Consider the following 10,307-nt stretch of genomic DNA (forward strand, 5'->3'; position numbering starts at 1 on the left):
TGGATACAGAGTGTCCACTGGGAGCCACAAGGGCTGATATGGCTAACCGAGGTGAGTAGCTGATAGATGCAAAAGAAATTCTCCTCTGAGATGATCTCTATGGATTGGATCACAACGGGACGAGTCTGGTGGTCCTCAGCACACTGCACGTAGTCAGGGATGCTCATGTTGCAGGCCCTGCCGAGAGGGGAGAGGAGATCGAGGTACATTCTCTGCTGTGTGCTACGGGCCCATCTGGGTTGCGGTGACCTGGTGTGTACCAGCCAGAAGGCAAGGGAAGCCAAAGCAAATCCAAGGGTACAGTTTGTCCTCAGAGTCTGCATATGGCTACTGTAGCTCGATCACATTACCCAGCTTTTAGTCTAGGCTTCCTGCCTCTGCAGAAAAAGGTCATTTCTTATTTTTTATTTCCAAGCACCTAGCAAGGCCCTGATGCAAAGTCACTGCTCAAAAATGCTGAATAAAGAAATGAACAAAGGAAATGCTTCCCCAACCCCCTTCAGCAGAATATAAAGAAAAGGACCACAGTAGGATCAAAAGATCTGGAATTCTATTCAATTTATTTGAACCCCTTAGCTTCATAGTAATGGATAAGAAAACTTGCCTTGGGGTAGAGGGTACTGTTCATTGGTGGAGCACATGCTTAGCATTTACGAGGTCCTGGGTTCAAACCCCAGTACCTCATTTTAAAAATGAAACAAGTAAATACACCTAATTACCCAGCTGAAAAAGTATTTTTTAATTCAAAAGTCAAAAAACACCTTGCAATTGACACAACATTGTAAACTTGACTATACTTCAATTAAAAAAAAAAGCCTTGCCTTACAAGAATATATCTGGATTACGGATGTTTGAAAATGTAAAATGCATAGGGTACCACCTGCATAAAAGGAGGTGACTGTACAAATGTACTATCCCTCCTTTATGAGTTATACTTCCTTTGGGGGGGTTATAACCTCTCAGAGCTAATTTTCTCAGATTAAAAAATATAAATATTACCTGATTCTCAGTACTGCTGAAGAATCAGATAACTCTATGAAAGCATCTGACCCACAGAGTTTACTCAATAAATGTTTGTTGAATGAATGAATAAACAAGCAAAGTGAATGCTGCTCCCTGCCACAAACCATCATAATGGTACTGCCTGGAAATCCCAAGCCCACGTTCACCCGACTCTGCATTAACAATGTGGGTGACCTGGACAGGCCTGTGTGTTTCTCGAAGCCCCAGTTTAATCGTGAATAGAAATAAGGGCAATAACACAAACCTCAAATTGTTAGTGAGTCAGTAATGAATTGTACCCCAACACTGCAAGATGGAACCATTAAGAAAACTGGGCAAAGGGCCCATAGGCCCTCTCCATATAATCTCTTACTACCACATGGGAATCTACATTACATCTCAAAATTAAAAGTCTAATATTTTAAAGAGGTTATCGAGGTTAGGTGAGCTCACTGTCTCAAATAAGGAACACACAGTACAAATAGGACAATGCCCAGCCCATGAGATACACTCAGTTAACATTCCCACTGAGCCCACTAGTCCCTCCAACTTCAGAGCAAGAGGATGGGTCCTCGTGGCAACAGGCCACAACACCTGAAGCTAACAAAGCTAATGGTGTCCACTTAAAAGAGCCCCTGTCACCACCCTTGTTCTAATTTTCTATTTGTAATTTTTTTCTTTTCATTAAATTGGAACTCCAAATTGCATAGAATTCTTACCAGATATCATGTTGGCAGCCCTTCAAAACCTGACCACAGAGATCATGATGGCAGCCCTTCTTGGTGAAACAATAAAATGAAAAGCCATTTCCACAAGACCTCTGTGTAAATCTACTAGGGAACTTCATCCTGGACTGAGGAAGAGGACTGGGGAGTAGGGGGTAAACTGGGACATGGAGAAATATGGGCCACCTGTCCCACAATGGACTTTAGACTCACCCTCACCCTCCAGGAATGTCTAAATACACACAGAGTGCTATGGACAAGAATTTTTTTTAAACAAATCCCTGAATCCCTAGCAGATCTTGTTTCTACCGAGACACAAATGTCTTATTTGTATAATGTTTCACAGAAGCCTTAAAATATTATCACCCCAACTTGACACATCAAGAAACTGAGGTAGAGAAGTTTATCACATTCTACAAGATTAGAGAGAGGCCACGTCAGACACCGTATTTAAATCCAAGTCCCTGCTCCGTTGCTCACACTAGAAAGTGTCACATACTGCCTCTTTCCTGCCCTCTCCCTGCAATAAATCTCTGAAGAGTCTTTTCTGTGTCATCTGCAATCAAAATCACATCAATTTTTCACAAAGAGCTATGTCACTCCTTGGAGGACATACCAAAATCTAAAGGGTTGGGTTGAGAGGAGATATTTGCATTTTCTGTTTCTCAAAGGAAACATGGCTTTAAAAGAAACTGAAAAGTATTTATCTAGTCTAAGCGCTCATTGTGCACAGAAAGAAACGGAGGCTCAGAGGAGAAGAGGAAAGGGCGTTATTAACAAATATTGCCTCAGTGCAGCACCAAGCCAGCCCTGGGCACTTCTGGGGGAGGATCTGGAAGGCCCAGGAGAATGAGTGTTAGAAAATAGAAAGAGAAGAAGAATATAAGGCCCCGTCTCTACACCACCGTACCATGAATTTCCACCAAATTACCCAGTATGGGTGCAGCCAATATTAAGGTTGTCTAAACAGGTTATTGAAACCTGGAATTCTCAACCATAGTGGAAATTCCAGCATTTACTGTGCTTTTTTCCCAGTTCAATCATCAATTCAGTGGGCATTCTGTACCAGGGACTACACGAGACCTGGAGTTCTCCCAAATAAAGATCTCTATTACCACGTGTGCAAACCACATAAAGGCCACCAGAAGAAAAGCGCCCACAGATAAGATGGAATTACTGAAACTGAAAGCAGCCAAAGAACATATACTACTAGGAAAAATGGTGCTCCTATAAATGGACTCATGGACATAGAAAGCAAACTGTATTTAGCAGGCAGGAAAGGAGGGATTAACAGATACAAATTAGTAAATATAAAATAAATGACAAGGACCTGCTATATAACACAGGGAACTATATTCAATTTCTTGTAATGAGTTATACTAAAAACAATCTAAAACATATGTATATACATATGCATATGTTTATAACTGAATCTCTGCTGTACACCTGAAACTAACATTGTAAATTGACTACACTTAAATAAAAAATAATTTAAAAAATAAGTAAAAATAAAAGCAACGCCATTAAGAAAAACTAAAAGAACACTCTAATCCCCTTAGCTGTAGGTGGTGGAGAATTCTGGTTGCAAACACCAAGTCCACTGGATCACTCCAGCAATGGCTGTCACTCTTTCTGACCATCAGAGAGTCACTTGTTTCACTGAGGTTTCTTTTCTCTTCTGTGAAAGGCTACAGCTGCAACTAACGATGTATAGAATCTCATCATTCACAAGCCCAACAAGTAGTGAGGACTTCCCATGGGCCAGGCTCTGGACAGAGGAAAATATAGGGTCCGAAATATATTCATGGGTAGAAGAAGTTTGTGCCATAAAGACGTTAATTCTTCCTGTTTTGATAGACAGATTCATTGCAATTCTGATTAGAATTCCTACCAGATTTTTCTTGGAATGTAACAAGTGAATTTATGGTCAAGATTAGCCAAGAAATTTCTTTAGAACCACCACTGGGGAGGGGTGGATAGGTCATTAATTTCCACTGCTCTTTCTGAAGTGATAAAAACGTTCTGGAATAATAATGGTTGCACAACTGTGAATATGCTAAAAGCTGCTGAATTTTACCATTTAAATGGATGGAATTCATGGTGTGTGAACTATATCACAATAACGCTGTTATATGAAAAAATATTTCTTGACAAATATTTTTCTTTTTATACCACTAGTCTGTCCCACAATTTAAGAAAAACAAAAAACCAATACAAACCAAACTGTGCCAGGAGTTCTTTAGGACTGCAATATCCCTGGGTCTCCAAGGCCTCTGGTGATGCTGTTCCTGTTAACACACACTAGCTGGGCTGGGCTAGTTAGGGACTGTAACTGTCTTTTTAAAATCGACGGTCACACGTTTCACCCTTGGAGAGGGAAGGAAGGAGGATATCACAGCTTCATGCCTTCAGCTCATTTTTAACAGAACCAAGCCCTGCTTTCACCACTGTTAATCCCTCTCACTATAAAAACACGTGACATCAACAAGCACCGCCATCATAACACCTGAAAGTGTTCAAGGTACTTACCTGCGGCAGAAACACTGAGGGAGGAGACAGAAGCTTGCTCAGCACTGATGCTCCCTTTTCCCGACTCCACCAGGTGAAGCTGGGCGCTACAGCCAGAGGCTCTCAGCCCGGGGAGCAGCACACACGCCACTGAGCTGGTCCTGAGGGAGGGTGAAAGGGAAAGGAGGGCAGCCCTAGGGGGGAGGGAAAGGGGGGGTGCGGGCTGCAGCCCCGCTCGGAGGCCAGCCCCAGCACCAGCATAAGCCGCCCGCTCCCGTCCAGGTCCGCAGACCACGCCCGCCCGGGAAACAGCCCGCCCATTGGTGGGGACGGGCAGGCGGCCGAGGAGAGGAAGCCCGGGAGGAGAGGACTCGCGGGCGGGAGAGGGGAAGGGGACGCCAGCCGTGGACTGAGGGGATCCCGGCTGCGTGAGAGGTGGCAGGCGCACACCTGGACCTGGACAGCTGTGGCCGGGGCGCCGGGGCAGGTGGTGCTGTCAGAAGGGTCTGGCCAGAGAAATTCAGCTGAACACGGGCTGACTGGCGCCCTTGGGGGCTGTGAAAGGCGGATCACCCTCCCGAAGCCACCTGAACCCTTTCCCGGGAGCCCCCCACCTTGCACTTCCACAGCCAGAAGCCCCGGCCCCAGGCAGGAACCAAAGGCCTAACGGGCGACAGAGTTGAGAAGCATTTGGGGCCAATCCCCGGCTCGGACATGGAGCTTCGAACCAGCGGACCACCAGGCACCGACAGCGCATGCGCAGGAGGGACATGGATCCTCTCTGGATTGTGCGAGAGAAGGTGGGACAGCGAGGGAGGGAGAAGATGGGAGCGGGTGGAGAAGAGGGGAAAAGTGGAGGGATACAGATGGACAGGAAGAGCAGAGAAGGGATGGGTCTGGATAGGGGAGTGTCGTAGCGGAGTTGGAGAGAAAAAGCTTTACCTCTAGGGCACCCTGAGATGGCAGACCTACCTCTGTACCCTTCTGTAACCGTTCAAGTCCCGCAGCTCATGTTTTACCTCCCTGATCCAGCCCTCCATCAGATGCTTCTGCAGAAACACTACGGGGATCACACCCGTTGCCCCCATGCGGAGCTGGGTTTTCTGTTGCTCTGAGAACCAAGCACCCGCAGGTGTTGTCGCTCAGCACTTCCTTGGGAAGAGCACATATTCCCCTTTTACACTCTGGGAAACAGGCAGGAAGGATCACTGCCTTAGCTCCACTGTCCCAGGTGTTGGGCTGGGGGGAGTGGTGTGGTACAAGATCAGAGCCCCAGACAGAGCAGACTGCCTGAGTGTTGGTGCATAGTCCCCATCCCTCCTGGGTAAACCATACCCCACCCTAGTGGAAACATCAAGGGCTCACAGTGGTTTCCTGGGGGTGGGAGAGCTGTCCTCATGTGAAGGAAAAGTCCAGCTGGGCTAACAAGCTAAGTCACAAATCTAAGTGTGATAAGTGTCGGTTTACTGATCTAAGTTCTGCTGGGCTATCTCGTAAATCTGAAGTTTAGTGTCAGTTTATTGGCCTAACAACCTAACTCGTAATTCCAAGCTCAACAAGTGTCAGTAACGTGATCTATTACAAATTGATAAGCTCCAGTGTACTGATTCCTTGCTTTTTGTTCTTTAAGTCTTATTGGCTAATATCCCCTTACTTGTATTGAAGTATTTAAAACCTCATGTGCACGTCTTGGAGGTTCTCAGAACTTCGGAGCAGAAGCCCCTCTGAGCCCGCCGGCATAATAATTCTGAGTACTCCAGCACTCCGATTGGTGCTTGTTTCTTGGCTGGCCTGTTTCCATAACACTCAGCTCCAGTGCCCAGCTTTCTAGGTAGATAGGAGTGTTACCAAGTCCAAATTCATTCTCCTCAGTGCAGGACAGGCCAATAAGTTTGGAAACCAGATGTTGGGGCTTGGAATAGCAAGTTTCTGTAGACCTAGTTGGCAAACTAATGTTCTGGAAAACCATCTCCCCAAGTCACAATTCAGGCTCCTTTCCTACGCGCTTGGTTGTTGCAAACTTCTTAGTGTAGGAATTCCTTCTTGTTAGAATCCTTTGTTCTTACAGCTATCTGCGTGGGTCAGATCCCTGTAAATCTCCAACAAAACAAACGTTATTTTCTATTCTGCAATTTGCTATCTTTTAATGAATGAAAAAGTGTTAAATATCCTTAAAGGTCAGAGCCTTCAGAATAGGGTCTCCTGTTTATTTCAGGCTCTAGGCAACAATTTTTTACAAGCAAGATGAAGCCTAGGAGACAGAGCATAGGGTTAAATTCAAAGGAACAGATCTAATATGGAGTCAGATTTGTTCTGTTCTATTACCCAGGCAGAAGCCACTTGAGGATTTAAATCTCTTTAAGTTAAAAATAACTAAAATTTTAAAGGAATTTACATACATAGGTGGGAATGTGCAAAGCATATCTGGAAAAGCACCCAAAAGATAGTAAACAGTGGCATCTCCAGACAGGGCTGAAAGAACAGAAGATGAGGGAAAACTTCTTTCACTTGTGTATTTTTGTGCTCTGTTTGAGTTTTTTTTTTAACCATTTGCTTGCATTTCTTTTTCAGTTAAAATAATGTGTAATGGAGCAAAGGAGTAACTAGCTTAGCAAATACAGCAGCCATGGAATCACTAAGTCATCACTTTTGATTTAAGCCAGAAAGCATTTTTTGACTCTCTCCAATGTGCTCAGTCCTGTTTTAAGACTTCTTTTATATTATTATTATTATTATAATACTATTATTATTTCTAGTACTATTACTATTACTATTATTACTATTATTTTATGAAATAATAACATGGTATACCTCACCCCTGCCCATGGCTGGTGGAAAACCAAGTGAGTTTTTCTTGAGTTGTTTTCCAAGGAGTAGAGATGAGTTTATAAACAGAACACATCTTCAGGGCAAAACAGGCAGTGTGCATTACCAGCAGGCCAGACAGAAATGAAGGGTTTTCAATAGAGGCGCCCAGAAGCTGAGAGAGAAAGCCTCCAGGACACTACAAAAAGCTGCCCAAACTGCCATCTCCATGGTACTACTGAAATAGGAAAGAACAAATCTGACTCCATATTTGATCTGTTTCTTTGACTTTAACAAAGCCAAGTTAATATGCTCCGGTCTTTTCATGGGTTATGATGTCACAGAGGAAACGGACAGGTCAATAAGGAACCACTCTGCCGTGATCACGGAGCCGGGGAAAGGGACGGGCTGCAAGATGTATGAAGCAGCCGCAACTGTGCCCGTGCTTCTAGGCAGGTATCCAAAATCGCCTCGACAAGGTGTCAAACATTTGTGCCCATGTCCTCATCAACAGACATGTATTAAAGACAAATGGAAACATATAAAAGGCCAATACCCTTGCTGGGTACACCGTCCAAAGAACAAAGTCTCAGTTTGACAACTGGCCATCTCGGTTCCATGGGATTCATTCTTGGAGAACCTTAAAAACCACTCTTCTGTCCTCAAGAATTGCTGCATATTTGTCCTATTTTTGGCTCAGGGATGCAGCACGTTCAAGTGAACTTTAATGTCTGCACAGATTTGACTGTCTTTCTCCAGGTTCATTTGTCCATTCCAATGAGGCCTGAGCTAAGTCCATCCTCCGTAAGATCTATTCCCTCCAGTGACAGCTCATTGAGCCTGCAATTAAAAGCCAAGTGAACAAGACTGTCCTCAGCTAAAAAGTTCACCCACCCTTCACTGTTTTCTTAATCTCCTCTCCTGGCTAATTGCAACAGACTAACACCTCCCTCCACCAAGATTACCAACTATGTCATTTTGTCTCCCCAAAGAGAAAGTAAGGTCCATAATAGAGGAGACAACTACATAGTCACCTCTGAATTCGTAGCATATAGAAATGTTAATAAATAGAACTATGATCATGGCTTCTTTCCTTTAAAACCTTTCTGGTTATTTGAATGAGACCTTGGAAGGGAGGTGTTTGCTGTCCAGTATCTTGATCCACAAGACTCTGGAGGCCTTTTTCAGAATGGCTGTTCACTGATTCATTCAAAACACAACTTATCAATCAAGGAGTAGCTGTACTTTTCTGCCAGGTGTTTGTGGTCACTCTAATGCCAGAACAACTTTAAACTATATCCTTACTTTGGATTTGTTATTTTTCCCCTCTTCCAACAAAATTGACTTTCCTTATTTTCTTGCCTTGAGGAATTCTTTTTTTTCCTATTTCACCCTTTAGTAAACCAAGATCCTCAGGATGGGCTTGGCCCATAATATGATCCCCCATCCAACTCCTAGTGTCAGAGGCCTGGGGCTCACATCCTGCCCTCCTGTCAAGGCAACTGAAAATCAGTTCAGGATCGAACCAGCACCCCAGGGATTCTAAGGCTCGCATATCTCCCAGAAACCCTGCTTTCTCATTTGTCTTGGCTTCTGAGAATTTCCTCTCACTTTCTTGACAATTAGTTGTGCAGCTTGAAAGATGAGGAAGGAAGGTTTTATTTCTTAATCAGCATTTTAAGGAACTTATGTAATGAAAGTTTTCACGAGTTTCTAGAACCCTCCATTGCCGAGATAGAAAACACACTAGACATTTTCTAAATTTAGCTCCCATGTGCATTTTTTCTTTGTTTTTGTTTTCTTAACTGTTAACAGACATTTTTTAATTAAAAAAAAATAAGGCCCCAAAAAGGATAGAACACTGAAGGGGCAATCAAAATTAAAGGGCAAAGACAGAAAAATGATAACTACTCTACAAAGTTAATATAATACATACACTATGTATCAGATCAGCAATTCTCAGTAACAGCTAATTGAAACATGACCATGAGGTAAAATTTCTCTCCTGTCAGGACATGGCCAACAGAAAATACAATTAAACCAACAAACTAATATCCTAAGTCTGGCGAGGTACAGAAGGCTACAAGCTAAATGTGTCTTCTTCTGGAAAAGAGGAAGACACACCAGCTCTTTTCTGTGGAGCCTGAGCCCACGGGAGGACGGTGAAGTGAGCTCTGTAAGTACCCAATTAGCAAACTGAGTGATGAAGAAATAGACGTGAGCTTTGATGACAGAGGTGATACTACTATTCATTTGTCCTGTAAAGTATGACTTCCGTTCAGTGATCAATACTTCGGTGTCCTCAGGAGTTGACATTATTCGAAAATGCACAGCCTGGGCCCAGACCTCCTCTTTCAGCTCGTGACACTGCACTTAGATGTCACAAGGGCACCTCCAACTCCACCTGCAAAGAGCTGACTTCACGGTGCTCCTCCAATAGCCGTCCTGCCCAGGGCCTCTGGTCCGGGGCTAAGTTCTCCGTGCCTCTCCCAACTCAGACCCATCACTCACAGATGTGAATGGACCCCTCCTTCAGGGCCCAGATATCCTCAGACACCGAGTCCCACCACCCACACCTGACCTACCAGATACTCACTGTCACTCACTCAGCACTGACTCTGTGCTGGGACCATGCTGCACACTGCAAACGTTATCTCACTGGATCTCCACAACAGTCCTGGGAATTGGGTACATCACTGCTTCAATTGATTAGATAAATTGTTTCACATCCTTGAGTGCGTCATTCAAACTGACACGGCTACTGAGCCACAAGCCTGGGCCTGAAAACAACTTGAAAATTGAACACTGCTACACCTCGCAGCCACCCTACTCTGACTCATCACATCACCTCCTGCCAAGCCTTCTAAATGTTTCCAAGCATTCTACAAGACAAAAGTGAACTACGAGAGCACCCCACTCTCCAACATAAAATCTGTCAATGATGGTCCACTGCCCTTAGGAGAAAGCCCCACCGGGCCTGAGCACAGCCCAACGGCCCAGCATCCGCGTTCCCTGCGCGGCCGCGCCGCCTCACCCAGTACGCAGCTCTACACGTGCCTTCTCTAGGACAGGGATGCTGACTCCGCACAACCCAGGGCTTGTCTCACTTGAACAATGATCACCTTCTTCAGTGTTCATCTTCTTCTTTGCTGACCCTCAGAAAAATGTTTTCTCATGATGAATCAATATCTTTTTCCTTATAACTTCCCATCATTGATAATGAGCTCCCCCAAAAGAGAGAAGACCTAATTGTCTGTCTCCTTCTGT

The 10,307-nt window shown here is 44.4% G+C and overlaps 1 protein-coding gene across 1 annotated transcript in view; it reads right to left on the minus strand.

The window, feature by feature from the left end:
• LOC140693988 (trafficking protein particle complex subunit 9-like) overlaps nucleotides 1-5,018 on the minus strand; it is a 290,787-nt gene extending 285,769 nt beyond the window's left edge. Inside the window, exons 1-3 of the mRNA XM_072957489.1 lie at nucleotides 4,850-5,018; nucleotides 4,257-4,429; nucleotides 3,947-4,094 (exon numbers count right to left, since the gene is read on the minus strand). The gene's annotated coding sequence lies outside the window, so the exon portion shown is untranslated. The remainder of the gene's footprint in view (nucleotides 1-3,946; nucleotides 4,095-4,256; nucleotides 4,430-4,849) is intronic.
• Nucleotides 5,019-10,307: the final 5,289 nt, after the last annotated feature.

Source organism: Vicugna pacos, unplaced genomic scaffold (genome assembly GCF_048564905.1).
Source record: "Vicugna pacos unplaced genomic scaffold, VicPac4 scaffold_20, whole genome shotgun sequence".
NCBI lineage: Eukaryota > Metazoa > Chordata > Mammalia > Artiodactyla > Camelidae > Vicugna > Vicugna pacos.